Source organism: Pelodiscus sinensis, chromosome 5, assembly GCF_052426305.1.
Source record: "Pelodiscus sinensis isolate ZL-2025 chromosome 5, ASM5242630v1, whole genome shotgun sequence".
In the NCBI taxonomy this organism is placed as follows: Eukaryota; Metazoa; Chordata; order Testudines; family Trionychidae; genus Pelodiscus; species Pelodiscus sinensis.
Window position 1 is genome coordinate 73475168 of NC_143056.1, and position 17895 is coordinate 73493062.

A 17895-nucleotide genomic window follows, 5' to 3' on the forward strand; every position below is an offset into this window, starting at 1 on the left:
CTGCCTACCGGCTCTGCAGGGGACGGGGGACGGGGTAGAATTTTTTCACGGAACCCTTGAACCATTTGGAAAACACTTAACTATCCAGAAAACTTTAAAAAACCAGCACATTTCCTAGGTAAGAGCCAGATAGTGCACGTTTTACTGTACATACACCAGCCTTGAACTCAGTTGAGTTATTCCCAGGATGTATTTGCACAGAAACAACCTTAACTCTACCCTGTGTTCCTTATATGTGGATTTCTCACTTTAACAAGTTTTTGTAAACCTAATTCCAAATTTCTTGAGTTTGTGATTCCTGGGTTTGGGATAATTGCAATATTCCTTTAATGTCTGTTACCTTTAAGCAACTGATATGTACTCTCAACCTTAGCTCTATGTTCTTTTATTTTTTGTTTGGGATGTAATATCTAACATGTAGATAGGACTATATCTCAATTAGTTTTACAAACAAGAATCACTTCCTCCCAAGCATGCAGACCCCATGCTCACGACATGAGAAACAAAATCTTGTAGCACAAAAGTAGCCTATTTCCATAAAGTGAGAAAGGAATGCTTTGATCAGGCAACGGGAAAGGGACCTCATCTAGCTGCCTCCATAGTGGAATGCATGAGCTTCTGGAGCCACATCCACATTTTAAAAATTGACAGGTGAAGAAAACCCAACCAACCTGGTTTCCTTCCTCCATATGTCCTGTGCTGCTGTTACTCTTGCAGTAATTGGGAGGACTTAACCCATCTTTCTGAATTCTAGCAACAAACCTTGGGTGCACAATCCTTTACATGGGACGACGACATTAGGTAGTGAATAACACTGTGGACTTAAGTACTATCCTTTCTTCAACTTAGCCTGATCAAGGGGTTCCTTTGTCACTTTCTGGAAACTCACTGTTTTACCCTACATCATTTTGGTTCTCACCTTTATACAGCCCTCAGCTCTTCTACTGGCAGATCATTTCTACTTGTCCACAATTTCTGGAGCAGGTGCAAAAGAGTTACAGATGCCACTCTCTGATGGAACCTTACACACTCCATCACACATACTTTCCGTCAGGTATTGGGGCCAAAGCTGTGTCAGTTTCTGTCTGTTATTTTTATGCTACTGTTTCACTTTTAGAATGAAGGATGTTTGCAAGAATAAGACTGTCTGGGATCAGCCAGTCTTCTTCCAAGAATCAGTCTAAGAAAAGGCATTCTGGGACTTGTGGGTCCCAGAAAGGATCACACGGCCAAATTGAAGTGGGTCTGTTGGCAAAGGGGCAGACAGGTTACTGTCATCTGACCAGTGACAGCATCAAAAAACTCCATTGCTCCACATGGAGCAGTAGAATCAAGGGAACAGGATGAGATGTTTAATACAAGTAGCAATGCAGTGAAGATCAAACAATGTGATGTTCAGCCAGCTGGCATGGCCTACTGTGTACTTGGCTTGCTAGCTGATTCCAAAGACTATGTTGTACTATATCTCCACTGCTATTGTTACCTGAGTTAGTTGAAGTCACACTAGCTCCAGCTGGCTAGTTTGTGTATAGCTTTTGCTGTGTAGACATACCCATAGAGAGCTAAAAGATGAGATGGGAAAAGATCCTCTGAGGACCTCCAGTGAGACTACAAAAAGATGCTGTGGGAGGAGGAGTGTTATATACTGGCAAGAAGATAAACAAAAGCTTATATAAGAAGGGCCCTTCAGAATTAAAGACAGGCAGTTTACCTGGTCAAGGGCAGATGGACTATCAGGGCCCCAGGGCTTTCATGTATTAGCTAATTAATCTTCCCTGCTCCCCTACTGATAGGAAAATAAAGATTCAGAAATAATAAAAAGATCAAAGTCCCAGCATAAATGGCCCAAAACTACAATCACCAGTCTCAAGTTCAGACCAATAGACAATGCTTCCTTGCTGGTATTAACTCTTTAGTTACAAGTTCAAAATATGTTGGGCAATATTCCATTTAAAATGAATTTATTGCTGATGAAAGTATATAGCTTCACAGCCCAGGTGACTATAGTTCTTTATGAACAGCGTAATAGGAGCACGTCTACACTGCAGGGCAAAAGTCGAATAAGATACATAACGTCAGCTGTGTCCATTACATAGTTGAAGTCAAAATAGCTTAATTCAGCTTTTGGCACTGTCTACACAGCAGGAAGTTGAAGGAAGAGTGTTTTCTCCCTTCGACTTCCCTTGCTCCTTGTGAAATGAGGGTTACAGAAGTTGGAGTAAGAAGTCTTCCATCTCAACACTATTTTGAAATAATGGCTTACTGTGTAGAGGCACGCTTTGTTATTCCGAAATAATGTCTGTTACTCTGCAATAATGCTGCTATGTAGACGTACCCTAGACTCAATGCAAGTTTCCCCTACTCTAGTTCTTGTCACTGTACCTTTCCATTAGTCTGCAGAGGCCACCTAGTGGAGAAAGATGGGAATGTGGACTCTGGGGTCCATTAAGTCCCTGGGCTCTGTAGGGAGTATCAGCAATAGAGCTAATTAATGCCAACTGTGATATCAGATTTCACTAGAAACTGTCCAGAACACAACAATATGAAGATTTCATGAAAATTTCTCATCCTACCCTTGGTCTTCTGTACCTACCTGATATTAGCTTGCCCTTTCCAGCTTTCTCAAAGGAAGTGCTCAGACTGTTTTTACTGTGGAAGGATAACCAGACAGTTTGTGAAATCTCAGACAATTAAGAAAATAAATTCAAGCAAAGCATATGCATCTGTGCTCTTGGCATATAAAGCTGAAAATACAAAAACTTCATGAAATGCACAAAGCATTATCCTCTGACAATGGCGGTGGTAAATTTAGTGCTCAGGGGAAAAAATAAAGATCCTAAACCTACCAACTGCTGGGATGAGAGGGAGAACTGTGAGGTGAATAGGAGGACAATGAAATTGTGACATTTTAATGCTGGTTTAGAAGTTACAATGTCTCAACTGTAGACAGAAAGATAATGAATGGAAGACTATGTGAATAACTTTTCTGTTAGTTACAGGAGTGTCTGGTGACATTTGTCTCCTAGCCTTTCACTTCTGGAGCCTTGGTGTAAAAATTCTGAAAAGAGTTTGGTGGCCTCTAAGCTTTGTCTCTATGAAAAAGGTATCCACATTCAGTGTTCTGCACTTACTTAGGCCTGGTCTATATTAGACCAGGCAGGTCAGCTTATAGTACGCCATCCAGCTACACAAAACACATAACTGGATTTGGCTTACCTTAAGCCAAGCCACTGTGGCATCCACCCTGCGGGGGGCCAACAAAACACATGCTCCCACCAGCCTCCCTTACTCCTTGCAGAGCGAAGACTACCAGACACCTTGGCGGGCTGCCCTCAGTGTTTGATTCATGGGTCTACATTAGACCCACTAAATTGAACACTAGAAGATTTACCTCCGGAGGATCAATCTTCTTTGTAGTGTAGACATATCCTTAGAGAGGCCATTCAGCCTCTTTAGCCAGACATCCCTCCTCCAATCTGGCCTGGCACACATGGTGAAGTCATGTTGGCAGGGGTGGGCAGCGGGCTGTTCAAAATGGCATTTATCGTATGGCATAACCTTGTGCACCAGAGGAGGGGGAGTCACATCATTCCCACAAGTACCAGAATGCCCAGTGTTTGGAGGTGGGGTGAGTGGTCACCTCAGACACATCCTACAGAATTTGGCATAGTTGGTAGCCTTTTCTCTTCTTTGCAACTTCTTTCATTTCAGGCAATATACCTCCCTACTTTGCCAGCTATATGTGGGCAGGGGGAAGGGGGGACAAACATACAAAAGTGTCTCTACCTTTGCTTAAACTTAAAGTGTGCCATGCTGCTGCTGCTGCTGCTACCCCTCACGTAATGCTTCCTGTACAACACCATTCTCTTCCTTTGCCTCCACCCCAATCTAGTTCCTGTTTGGTTCTACAGCACTTTCTCCTCCTACTTTCCAATACAAGTCTTTTTCCCTCTGCTAAGTTAATGGATTGGGAAGTATGATGAGTTAAAGAGAAAAAGGAGAGTGGAGGAAAAGGATAGTGTTTGGGGAGGTATGTGCGATGAGAGGCTGGGAGGAAGTGAAGAATATGGCATCATGTGAGGAAAAGGAGAGAGCCAGGAAAGAAGGCAGACTTGTCCACACAAGAGGCTGGACTGAATTTAATTATAGATGTGAGGTATGGTGTAGAAAACAATCATTTTAAAATGTTGGGTGCCACAATTTTATTTTAAAAATATGAAATTCAAGAAACAAGAAATGCTAGGCCCACTCTTACTAATAGTTTCTCTTACCTCAACTCAGGTGTCTGACTCCCCCTATTTTAATCACAGTGGTTCTTTTATGTACCTTAGGGAACATCTTGAGAAAATGAAACAAGATTATCACAAATCATTAACCATGGCTATTTTGTTATTAAAAGAAAAGAAACTTTGAGCAAAATAAAAATCACAAATGACCGAACATAAATAATACACTAGCTACTTCAGTTACAATCTGCTGTATGCCTCTCTGTGGAGAGCATTTAGCAGAAATTACACCTTTCAGAGTGGGCCCCCTTTGGAGGCATTCTTCTTCTGGAAAATTCAGAGCAAAGTATATGGTTTCCCAAATTGTATTGTAAGCCCTTTTTAGTATTTCAGAAATACTTTGAATTGTTCATAATTGGGTGAAATAATTTGTTTAAGGGCAGGTGGATTTCAGTTTGGTACATTATTGATAACTTAGTTTATAATTAAGATAAGCAATCAAAAAATATTTAGATCAGTTATTCAGAAGAAACCATTTAAGGATCTGTCTTGAGCAATTTGCACTTGGCCCCCAATTTCAGGGGGCTCCTGACCACTTGGCGAGAAAAAAAACTGAGCAGCACTGCAACCTTATGCACTACGTCACAACACCATTCACTCAAATTTGGCTTGGTTACTCCCACAAGCACCAGCTTCCGCCTCCCCCATCCTTGCTGCCTCTGACACAGAGGCAGCAAGGGGAGGGAGAGCATGTAGTCAACAGGATTAACCATTAAGCCTAAGGTTATCAGTTAATTGTGTAATCGACTACACATTTACATCCCTAGTTACAATATCATTTCCATATCCCAATAAAATCACTAAGACTTTTACATCTAATCTCCTGGCAGTGTCTTATGGTAGGTCTGCATTACAAAGTAAATAAATAAACCCTGCAGCAGCAAGTCTTAAAGCCCTGCACAAGTGACTCAGGCTCGTCTTACGGGCTAAAGTTATCAGTGTAGATGTTCCCACTTGGACTGGAGCCCAAGTTCTGAGTCCAACCCCCTCCACTGGATTTCAGAGCCTGGGTTTCAGTCCAAACCAATACATGACTCCTTTTAGCCACATGGTAAAAGCCTGAGTCAATTGACCAGGCTGCTCAGACCTGCTGCCATGTTTGTTTTGTTTTTTACCTCCAGTTTAGATGAACCTCTCACCAATCTATGTTGAAGTACTGACAGGATGTGGATTTTTATTTTGAAAATATGATCATTTTAGGTTTCAAGTGTGTTATCAGAGCTGAGGGGGGAGGAGGGGTCCAGGGCTGGAATACAACAGCTGCAGGTCAGGACTGAGGTATTTGCAGAGCTGGGTGGAGGATGTTTGTACATTGCCTGTCTGAACTATACAGAGTATCTTACTACGGTCATTCAATTCTTCAGTTTCAAAAGTCATTCAAAATTTTTCAAAACAAATTAGCAAATTAAATGGGCCAAGAAAAGTGTTAGCATGACTGTCACTGACTGCATGTCCCAAGAGAAACCTGCTGAGTATATTTGAGCTTTTCCTGAGGCTTTCTCTGCCACGATATTCCCTTGGCATTATGCTGCTATTGTTGACGGTCTCCAAGGATCATTGCTCTCCAAGGAATCAAATACTCTCTAGATAATTTTAATCATACCCTGGAGCTTTAATAAGCTCATGACATGACACATATAATAGGAGGCAAAACCCTTCAATTCCCCAAGCAAGAAGCTAGAGAAAAAGTAAACATTCTAGTCACTGATATTTTGCTTGATTTTGATCTGAACAAGTGATTAAATCTGTTATGGCTTTGCTCCTGAACAATAAAATATCATCTTAGTCCAGAACTACATTGGAATTCTGGCCATAATATCATGCGGTCCAGGATTTCAGTTAGTTTTGTAGAGTCCATTGATATTAATCCTAAAGACTAACTTTCCTAGTAGCATCCTCTGTTTTTCATTAACTGAAGCACCACCAATAGCAGAGCTAGATGCATGTTAGGAGGATAAGTGATTTCTGCAGCAGTATGACATTCAATATGAAAATAATTTTTGCTAAATATGGATTAAGTTATTAGCAAATGCTGCTTTTGATAATTAACAAGAAAAACTCCATCTCAGTATCACTCCAGAGCTTACCACTCAGGAAAATGATTCAAGTAAGCTACACAATGCCCAGATGAGGTATTATAACACAGATCTTGTTTAATTAAAGGCATGTTTTAAACCAATGCATTTAAAGGTGCAAAACCCTGGTTGGGTACTCAATTCAATGAAAACCTAATTTATCATCTTAGCTTGCACTGACAAATTTACAATAGCAATCCATCTCCGGGTATCAGAAGTTACATTTGCCCAAATCATAGGGCATTAATAGTTCTGTATCCACTCAGCTAATTACAGTGAGAAATAATAGCATCACAGGATCCTGAGAGTCAGCTAAATCAACCCCAATTTTAAAATCTGGTTTCATGTTTTCATAGTAAAATACGGTACCTCTCCTCCTCTGTATAAGGAAGCAAGAAACACTCTTGCTCATTTTACATGGTTCTCTATTCCGATAAGAGGATAGCAAAGCACTGTGGCCTCAACAACCATGTCTGAGGAAAGACCATTGTAGGTCTTAAATGTATGGGCCTGTTCTCTGGACTTTGAAAACTAATTTATACTGGTTCACTCCCCAGAGTTCTTTAAGCGTCATTAAGTCATCCATAAAAATCAATGACAGCCCCATATGCTATCCAGAGAGCAAAGAAAGTATGTTGCAAGTTTTAATTTTAGCTACAGTCCATGTAATGGTCAGTATTGAGATGAAAAGATAATAATTAAACTTTCCAAAGCAACATTTCTTGAAATGTGTTAGTACTGTCAAAAATAACGTCTTTGCTTTTGTTGTTAATTAATTAAGCACCACTTTTTATCTAAATATTTTCTATCTTTTATGAACACTAAGAACTATGTGAGATATTTCTAATGCTTGTAATAGGTTTAATTCTTTTTTCCTTTTCTTCTCCCAAACAAAGAAAAAGAGAGTCATTAATATATCTTTTTCATCTGGTGTTTGTTGCAGTATGAACAATGGAAAATAAAACTTAAACATAGAATTGAAACATTTCACATGTCATAGACACTGTAAACAAAAAAAAAATAATTTAAATTAAGAAAAGTATTAAAATTGTCTACCAGGCTTCAGAACTCCAAAGAGTTCTGACAGATTAGTTTTTCAAAATTTTACCAATCTTTTAGTAATATGAGCAGTATTGAAAATGAGACAAACTGCGAAAGCAAAAATGTATACTCACATCCAAAGACTTCAAAATATTGTTGAGAAATTGCTTTAAATTAAACATGGGAATGTAACAAAAGATATATTTTAACCAGCCATTTGTCTTCCAAGTACAGTAAACTTCTGATAATTTGGCACCTTTAGGACCCAGGGGGTGCAGGATTATCCGATATGCCAAACTATCGGAAGAGGGGGCTATGAAGGGTCTGGGGTGGGGTGGGGGGGATGCCAGAGTTAGTGTATATCTCTGAGGTCTGTCCCAGGCAGCACTTTCCCAAAGATCCCAGTTACTCACAGTTTCCTCCTATGTGCAGGTTTATGTAGTCCTTCTCAGCCACAGGCACAGCCAGGCTGTGTCTACATTGGCATGATCTTGCGCCAAAGCGGCTGCTTTTGTGCAAAAACATGCTGCCCGTCTACGCTGGCGGGGAGTTCTTGCGCAAGAACACTGACGTTCTAATGTGTGAAATCAGTGCTTCTTGCGCAAGAACTATGATGCTCCCGCTCAGGAATAAGCCCTGTTGCACAACTGTTCTTGCGCAAGAGGCCAGTGTAGACAGGCAACATGAATTTCTTGCGCAAGAAAGCCCGATGGCTAAAATGGCCATCAGAGCTTTCTTGCGCAAGAGTGTGTCTAAACTGGTATAGATGCTCTTGCGCAAAGGCACATCTCTTGCGCAAAGGCACATGCCAGTGTAGATGCTCTCTTGCGCAAATACTTTAACGCAAGAACTCTTGCATTAAAGAGTATTTGCGCAAGATCATGCCAATGTAGACACAGCCCCAGACTCTCTCCCCTCTAGGGACACTCAGCAGCCCGACTGCCCCTCCGCCCGCTTCCTCCTTTTTCCTGAAGGGCTCATGGAAATTGTAGTCTAAGGCTAGATTGCAGCACAAAGGATCCTCCCAGAAAAAGTCAGAGGTCCCTTTAGTAAGGGGACTACATGAACATTCCCAAAATTGTTTCATTAACATGGTGAAGTCCAGATGCACAGCTTTGTCTATCTGGAAACATTCAAAATGATGTGACAACTCAGAATGATGTGACAACTGAAAGTTGCTTAAAAGAGGATAACTGGGGAGCTCAGAAGGTCAGTTACAGGCAGTCCCCAGGTTACGTACAAGATAGGGACTGTAGGTTTGTTCTTAAGTTGAATCTGTATGTAAGTCGGAACTGGCGTCAGCCGCTGCTGAAACTGATCAGTTTCAACAGCGGCTGAATCTGGACGTCAGTTCTGACTTACATACGGATTCAACTTAAGAAACCCAGGCGTCCCCAAGTCAGCTGCTGCTGAAACTGATCAGCGGCTGATTCCAGGAAGCCTGGGGCAGAGCAACTCTGCCTCGGGCTTCCTGTAGTCAGCCCCTGGTCAGTTTCAGCAGTGGCTGACTTGGGGACACCTGGGGCAGAGCAGCTGGGGTGCTGCTGGGTTGCTCCAGTAGCGCGGCTCCTCGGCGCTACTGGAGCAACCCAGCAGCACCCCAGCTGCTCTGCCCCAGGCGTCCTGATTCAGCCACTGCTGAAACTGATCAGCAGCGGCTGAATCAGCACGCCTGGGGCAGAGCAGCTGGAGTGCTGCCGGGTTGGTACAGTAGCGCCGAGGAGCGGTGCTGCGGGACCAACCCGGCAGCGCCCCAGCTGCTCTACTCCAGGCGTAGGCAAGAAAAGCCTGGTCTGCTGGGAAGGAAGGGGGGGCACTAGCTGCACCCTCCCCCCCCCAGCAGACCAGGGAGACGCGGGTGGCGGGACCGCCCGCGTCCTCCACGGCTTTGCTCCGTCTCCCTGGTCTGCTGACCAGGGAGACGGGGAGCAAAGCCTTGGAGCACGCCCGCAGCGGGACAGCCCAGGCGCGCCCGGGCTGTCCCACTGCGGGCGTGCTCCGCGGCTTTGCTCCCGGTCTCCCTGCAGACCAGAGAGACGGGGAGCAGCTTTTCTCGCCCCGGAGGATGGGGGTGGTGGGACTGCAGCGCATCTGGGCGTCCCGCCGCTCCAGTCCTCCGGGGCGAGAAAAGCCCCGTTCGTAACTGCGGATCCGACATAAGTTGGATCCGCGTAACTCGGGGACTGCCTGTATTTCAAAATTTGCATTTGGGTCAGATTTCAATACAGCATATGTTATGAGCCAGTAAAATAAACCCTAAGTGATTATTCTTGATTTTTTTCCTAAAAAGGTAATAATACAAGAATTGGTTCAGAGATCTCCTATCTGGAGGTCCCTTTTTTGCAAAAGAAGAATGAAAACATCTAATACGTTATGTGCTGTGATGATTTACCACTTGTGTGGCTTGAAAACATTTAAGGTGTATCTACACTGCAATTAAACACATGTGGGTGGCCTGTGTCTGCTCATTTAGGCTCATGGGACTTGGGCTAACGAAAATTGTGGTGTAGATGTTAGGGCCCAGGCTGCAACCTGAGTTTTGAGATCCTCCCGCTTCTCACTTAAAGATTATCTCGGACTATTATGAATTAATGGACTCTTTTTTTCTTTACAATGGTGCTGGGTTTTCAATAGGTCTTCACAGAACTTATAATATATTCCGTCTACTGACCATCAGGGTAGATCATTGCCATAAAGGGCAATCATTACAACTTACATCAAATACATCCACGATCCTTCAATTATCATTAATGTTGGGCCAAGGAGAGTTTTAATGTGATTAATTGCTTGAAATGCTGACATTTCATGGACAGAACCCAGAGAAGAGCTTTTCATCATCATAACTGCACCTGATACCTGCTGAGGACCTTGCAAGTTTGAATGTTAGAAGTAATTCACTTGCCCTTATTGCATTAGATTAATTTGGAAGCTCATTTAACTGGCTAAAACTTAACATAAGAAATCTATCTGAAGTGACAGCTGAGGAAAGGACATTCCAAATGAAGGGGTGTAGCAAGGCAGAGAGGTCTTCCTCTGACACTGACAGATGGTACCACGCCCTTTTTGTCCACTTGAAGCAGAAGGGTGGAACAGGAAGTATAAGGGGTGAGGCCTCCAGCTCATTAGAGGGAGAGCTAGGAAAGAAGTCAAATGCCTCTGATGGCCCCTGAGATAGAGCTGTACCAACCCCGCAATCTGAAGTAATATGCTGAGGAGCTGCTAGCAGCTGAGTGCCCTGAGGACCTGTGAGTGACAAATAAACAGGGAGAGGAAATAGTTCAGGAAACCCCAAACATCAGTCTGTGTTCCTGAAACCACAATCAGCATGTTCTGGCAGGATGCCTGCTGACTCAGTGGAGAGATTCCCTGCCATTATTAGGAGTAGGGTGGGCCTGGATCCCCCTTTTGCCTCCAGTCCACCTTAGAGTGGGGGCCTGTGTTTACATGCTGTCTGTCTCAGTGAGAGAGCTAGCTACATATTGCTATTTCTCTGCCCTGCTTTACCTGACTGTACTTGCTGCCTGCCCCAACTAGAGGGTTGGACTAATGACTGCCTAATTAGTGGTTCCCAACCTTTTTGATACTGGGGACCGGCAAGCCCATTCACAAACTTTTGGTTTATTTGCATATTTGCATGTTCATTATGCAAACGATGAGTATGCAAGTATGCAAATAAAACATTGCTGGTCCACCAAAAGCCCAGCCCCAGTGCCAGCCTTAACGCCCTAGCCTTTCTACTGATTTACTGTGTTTATCACCTGTAGATTGGCTCTCAGCCGTTAGAGCATGGGTTCCGAAACTGGGGGGGCGTAAAGAAATCCTGGGGGGGGGGGTGCGAGGTGACCTAGCCACATACACCCCCATCAATCCCACTCCAAGTTTTGTTGCTATTTTTTTGGGAGGAGGAGGGGAGTGAAGGTTTCTCAAAAATCAAAAAGGGGGCGTGATGCCAAAAAGTTTGGGAACCACTGCATTAGATGGTGTAGCGAAGCAAAGTGGCTTCCCTTTGGTGCCAGAACTGAGAAAACTATAAACCACGGCCAGGATTCTCATTTTGCTAAGACAAAATGTGAATCATCCAACAGAGCTTAATTCTTGCCTTCAGAAACTAGGTCTTTGTTCCAAAATGCACCTAACTCACAGATTGGAGGCGAGACTGCAAAACAATTCTCTGATTCCGTTTGGGTGTTAAAGGAGTTGCGTCAGGTTTTGGAGGTGTCAGGAAAAGGAGGTACCCCTGCTCTTTCTGAAATGTCTACTAATATCTATATTTCAAGTTAACATTTTAATACTCACATTTCAGTAAAACAAGGTATACAGGATCTATCGGAAAAGGCTTTCTTTAGCGATAGATCGGCCTGTAGACTGCCGCTTTTCTCCGACAAAGTGGCAGCGATTTTTATGCTAATGAAGTACAGGATATTTAAATCCCCGCTTCATTAGCAATTTCGCCCAGCCTAATCTGCATCCCTCTGCCGGCAGAGGGGTGCAGTCTAGACATACCCCTACTGGCAGGAAAGTTACCAAGGGGAATCCTTCAGGTGACCCTACAGTTCTGTTGCAGGGTTGTGTTCACCAGAGGGATAACAACTCTGGCTTTCTCTTATTGAAATAGATTTGATTCCATCTTGGTATTCTGTCATGTTAGATTTATTTCTGGTGCAGTTTTTGTGGCTTTTTTTAAGTACAAATTCTACTCTTAGTTCTCACACATTAATAAGTTAGGCTTCAAAACTACTGAGAGATAAGGTGGTATGATTACCCCATTTTGTAGATGGGAAGTCGAGGCACTGAGAATTTTAGGATTTGCCCAATGCTTCTTGGAAGTAAGGTATGATGTAGAATCAGGAATACAACCCTGTATTCCCCAAGACAAGATTATATGGAGAATTGGATGGTGGCCTCATTGTGCTTTAAGGGTTCCAAGCCCAAATGCCCTATGCCTCAGAAGTGCCAAGTCTAACACCACACCTGTCTACAGCTCTATTTTTGTGTTACAGAATCTTGTGAAAAAAATTAGTCTCTTTCAGTGGCATCTGCTTTCTGGTGTGTGGGGACAAGCATAAAAGTATTTTCTATTTATCTGTTGACTACAAAGTAATTGCTAAATCACTGGGTCAGCATGTTGAAGTAGTAAGCTCAATAATTTAACTGCCTGGTTTTATAATTTCCCCCTGACATTGGGAGCTAGCTCTGCTTAGGTGCTTATGGACCTACACGTGAGTGAACCATTGGTCTTCCTGAATGTTCCTTTAACCTAATCTTCCACTCTTTTTAATAATAAAATACTCTCTGTGAATGTAAAGAGAGACACTAAGGCTAAGTCCACACTGGACCTGGAAGGGCGACTTAAGGTACACATCTCCAGCTGAGCAAAATATGTAACTTGAGTTGTAAACAGAGCCATGGTGGCGTCCACACTGTGGGAGACCAAATGCCCTGTCAACTTCTCTCACTCCTTGCAAAAGGAGGACTACTGGATGATGGCAGGAGCTGCCCTCAGCATTTGATTTACAGGTCTATACTAGACCCACTAAATCGAACGCTAGAAGGTGAACCTCCAGAGCATCAATCTTGCTGTAAGTGTAGAAGTGCCCTAGGTTTTGCCTCCCTTTTGAAGAACAAAGTATCTGTTTGTCTGTTTCCAAGACAAGCTTTGCTACCTTATCAGTCACTGACTAAAGGCGTGCATAACGTGACTTGCAAGACTCTACCTCTACCAGAAAGAGGCCACGCTAGTGGAGTATTTCCGTCTTCTAGGCTGATAAATCTAAGGTAATCACACAGGAAAACTGAAACACCACTACTTTGTGTCTTGCACATTCATTACACTTTACCAGATGGACATGAATGGTAATGGCAAACTTTTTTCAAACTGTCTTAGTTAAATTTTCATCTCTAATGGGACTGTTTGCTATGTACTCATCAACTTTGATATTTTACTCACATTTTCTACTGGATGGGAGAAGAGGAGGAACAAATTACAGATACCTGAAGATGAGAACATAATCCCTGATCTCCAGATAAGTGAAATCCAGTTCCATTCATTCTGAGAAGGGACTATTGGTGATTCTCCCTTTCCACATCCTCCCCTCTCATTTTATGGATCTCTCTATGGGTATGTCTACACTTGCAGCCTAATTCGAAATTGTGCTGCAAATGTAGGCATCCAAAATTGCAAATCAAGCCTGGGATTTAAATATCCCATGCTTGATTTGCATCTTCCCGGCTGGGAGCAATTTTTGAAATTGACAAGACCAGACTAACTGCCCGCCTCTACATGCGGCAGTGAAATGGGCGTTCGAAATAAAGCCCTATTTTGAACTACCTGTTAAACCTCATTGCAGGAGGAATAACAGGTAGTTTGAAATAGGGCTTAATTTTGATCTGCTGTTTCACTGCCGTGTGTAGACATGGGCAGTTAGTCTGGTCTTGTCCATTTCAAAAAATGGTGCCCAGCCGGGAAGATGCAAATCAAGCATGGGATATTTAAATTTAAATCCCGGGCTTGATTTGCAATTCCAAATACCTACATTTGCAGCCCTATTTTGAATTAGGCTGCAAGTGTAGACTTACCCATTCAGTGTTGGAAGCTGTTGGCTTTAAAATTTACTGAAAGACAAGGGGTAGATTCTACCTTGCTGATCCTTTATACTGCTTTTGCTTCCTTAGAATTTTCTATGGGATTGGGAAAGAGGAAGGATTATGACAAAATGAACTACAAATAATATTCTCTCTCAAATGCATGGAATTGTATTTTATTTATCAGGGCATGAAGACAAGCCAGATTTCAAACCTATTTCAATGCCTAGAGATGCAGATAAGTGCGTTTGAAAATCCTACTAATGAATCTTTAGCCTTAGGCACTGAAATAACTTTGAAAATCAGATCATGATGGTCTTAACTTTCAAGGAAGTGGTCAGGAGGAAGAGGAAATATGAGTTTTCAGAGTCATTCTTTATCAGTCCTGGTGTTAAAACCACACTGGAAGCTAACAAAGCTTCTAGATTATTTTAGCAAAGGAGCAGCCTACACTAATGTAGCTCTGTCTTTACCAAATGGGGTTGCTATGGCAATAGAAATACATTGTGAGTTTTAGGAGTTGTAATTTTCCATGATTCACAGCATATTTTTAGCCATTTTTCTTCTTGTTCTCTCCTGATAACTGTCTATTAATGCCTTTTATGAGGCTAAGAAAGGACTAAGTGGCCAGGTCTCAGCATGGGAAAAGGTTAGCAGTGATTTGTCTAACTAATACATTCTAGACTTAGTGGCATTCATTAAATATCCTCTCACTAAAGCATCAGTTGACAACCTCCTGGTCAAATCCCATGGCTTTTACATTATAATCCTTCTTGACAACTGAACTATTGAAACTATCAGTCACTCCTTACCTCTTGAAATCCTGTTCTTCTCTGGCCTTTATGACTGCATCCTCTAATGGTTCTCCTATCCCTCAGCCTTCATGTGTCAGTGTCATTTGGTGAGGTATCCTAAAGGGCTGGGCTTGGGGAAAGGTGTATGTGGTGGTGCCTGAGATGAGGGGGTGGTTCTGGGCCTGGAGCAGATGATTGCCACAGACCCTGCACTCCCCTGGGCACAGTCCTGCCGATAAGCTGTCCTGCAGCACACTCTGTTACTTGGAATAAATAAATGTTCCTAAGCAGAACATTCTAATTTACTTGCCACATTTTTCCAGAGAATTGGAGAGGAAACCAAATGTGATCTCACTCTTTAAAGAAACAAGAGGGAAACAAAGACATAAAAGCAATCTGGTAAATCTGATTTTTAAGTTCCTAATACAGTCATCAAAGTTTTCCATTATGGCTTGGCTCTGCATAGCCACATTATAATTAGTGTAGAAATACTAACCTGTGCCCATCATCTTAGGAATCATTACTAGTAGTAATTCCAAGAGGGGGTGATAATCATAAACTGTCAGATTCAAATATTACTGAATGAATTGAAGCTTATTAAAAAGACTCTATATTCTGTACATATTCTCATAGCTTACTTTATTCTGCATGCAAAATTTAGTAATCTTGGAACCAGGATTCTTCTATTATTTGTGTTACAGTAGCACCTAGAGCAGTGTTTCTCAAAGTGGTCCATGAAACCACTTTGAGAAACCTGCTAACTGGCCACCCCAATGTGTTTATTTACCGACTCGTGGCTCCTATTGGCTCTGTTTCACCATTTGCAACCAAGAGGAGCCATGGGAAAAGAGCTGAAAAGACAGGCAGAGAGTGTGAGAAAATAAAGCATTTAACCCATTTTATAGATAGGACACTGAGGTGCAGAAAGATTAAGTGACGTGTCCAAGATCACAAAGGGAATCAATGGCAGACCAAGATACAAGAGTAAGTTCTGCTCAGTCTCAGTCCAGTGCCTTGATCACATGACCCTCCATTCTACCATTCTCCTTGAGTCATAGTTTAAAATCATTTATGGAATCAATCCTGTAATGTATTGACTTCTCTAATCCAACAAACCACTTAAGCATGTGTTTGGCAAGAATTGTTGAAGAGGGGAGGTGTAGATGTGGTATATCTTGACTTTAATATGGCTTTTCATATTCTCTCACATGACCTACTTATAAATAGGTTATATTTCCTTAATGTAAGTGGAGCTATTATAAGGTGGGAGCATACTGATTAGAAAGCCACTCTCAGCCCTGGTCTGCACTAGGGCTTTATTTCAAAATAACCCCCCTTAGGTTGAATTTATAAGCAGAGTGTCAACACTACCCAGACCGTTATTTCGAAATAAGGGGCTGCTTATTTCAAAATCTGTAGTGTGGACATTCTGATGCCACTATTTTGAAATAACTATTCCCCAGAGTAATTTGAACTAATTACTCCCCAGTGCTTCCTGGGGCTCAAAGTTGAGGTAACACATCCACACTAATGGAACCTGCTTCGGATTAATTCCGAGGCTGCCCTGTGGTGGGAACATATTAATTTGATTTTGTAAAATTGGGAGTTAAGTCAAATTTAGTTATTTCAAAATAGTTTCCTAGTGTAAACATGGCCTCAGAGAGAAGTTATCGGTCAAGCAAAAAGAGCACATCAAATGGGATCTGGCAAGGATTAGTTTCAAGTCTGGATTCTGTTTAATATCCTTATCAATGTTTTAGATAATGGCATAGAGAATACACTTATACAATTTGTGGATGGTACAAAGCTTGGAGGAGTTGCAAGTGCTTTGAAGGATAGGATTAAAATTCAAAATGATCTGGACAAACTGGAGAAATGGTCTGAGTTAAATAGAATGAAATTCAATAAGGACAAATGCAAAGTACTTCATTAAGGAAGGAACAATCAGTTGCACACAAAAAATGGGAAATTATTGCCAAGGAAGGAGCCCAGCAGAAAGGGATTTGAGGGTCATAGAGGATCACAAGATAGAAATGAGTCAATAGAGTAACATGGTTGCACACAAAAAATGTGAACATCATTCTGGGATGTGTCAGCAGTAGTGTTGTAAGCAAGACACAAGCAGTAATTCTTCTGCTCTACTCTACACTAATAGGCCTCATTTGGAGTATTGAGTCCAGCTCTTGGCACCAGCTTTCAAGCAAGATGTGGACAAACTCGAGACAGCTGAAAAGCAACAAAACTTATTAAAGTTACAAGAAACATGACCTATGAAGAAAAACTGAAAAAAATTGATTTGCCTAACCTGGAGAAGAGAAGACTGAGGGTGGTGGACATGATAACAGTTTTCAAGTATATAAAATATTGTTACAAGGAAGAGGAAGTAGGAAGGAGGCAATGCAAGAAGCACTGCAGCAAGAGAGGTTTAGGTTGGACATTACAGTTCCACACATACAGAATGGGAAGTGACTGTCTAGGAAGGAGTACTGCAGAAAGGAATCTAGGGGTCATAGTGGACCACAAATTAAATATGAGTCAACAGTGTGACACATCCCAGTGCAAACATGATTCTGAGATGCATTAACAGGAGTGTTGTGAGCAAGACACGGGAAGTCATCTATTTTGCCCTGATCGGGTCTCAGTTGGAGTATTGTGTCCAGTTCTGGTCACCACATTTCAAGAAAGATGTGGAGAAATTGAAGGGGTCCAGAGAAGAGCAATACCAATGATTAAGCATCTAGAGAACATGAGCTATGAGGGAAGACTGAAAGAATTGGGCTTGTTTATTTTAGAAAAAAGAGGACTGAGAGGGAACATGATAGTTTTCAAGTATCTAAAAAGGGTGTCAAAAGAAGGAGGGAGAAAAGTTGTTCTGCTTGGCCTCTGATGATAGGACAAGAAGCAATGGGCTTAAACTGCAGCAAGGGAGGTTTAGGTTGACCATTAGGAAAAACTTCCAAACTGTCAGAGTAGTCAAACACTGGAATAAATTGCCTAGGGAAGTTGTGGAATCTCCATTTCTGGAGATATTGAAGAGCAGGTTAGGGATGGTCTAGACGATGCTTGGTCTGCTGTGAGGGCAGGGGACCTCGATGACCTCTTGAGGTCCCTTCCAGT

At 42.2% G+C, this 17895-nt stretch overlaps 1 long non-coding RNA gene across 2 annotated transcripts in view; it reads right to left on the reverse strand.

Annotated features, from left to right (window-relative positions):
* The window catches only part of LOC102449734 (uncharacterized), a 92721-nt gene that overhangs the window by 64967 nt on the left and 9859 nt on the right, over positions 1-17895 (reverse strand). The window contains exon 1 of one of the 2 annotated variants that reach the window (XR_016349674.1): positions 2594-3232. The exons of the other annotated variant lie outside the window; for it this stretch is intronic. This is a non-coding gene — a long non-coding RNA (uncharacterized LOC102449734). Of the gene's footprint in view, positions 1-2593; positions 3233-17895 lie in introns of those variants that run through there. 2 annotated transcript variants of the gene reach the window in all.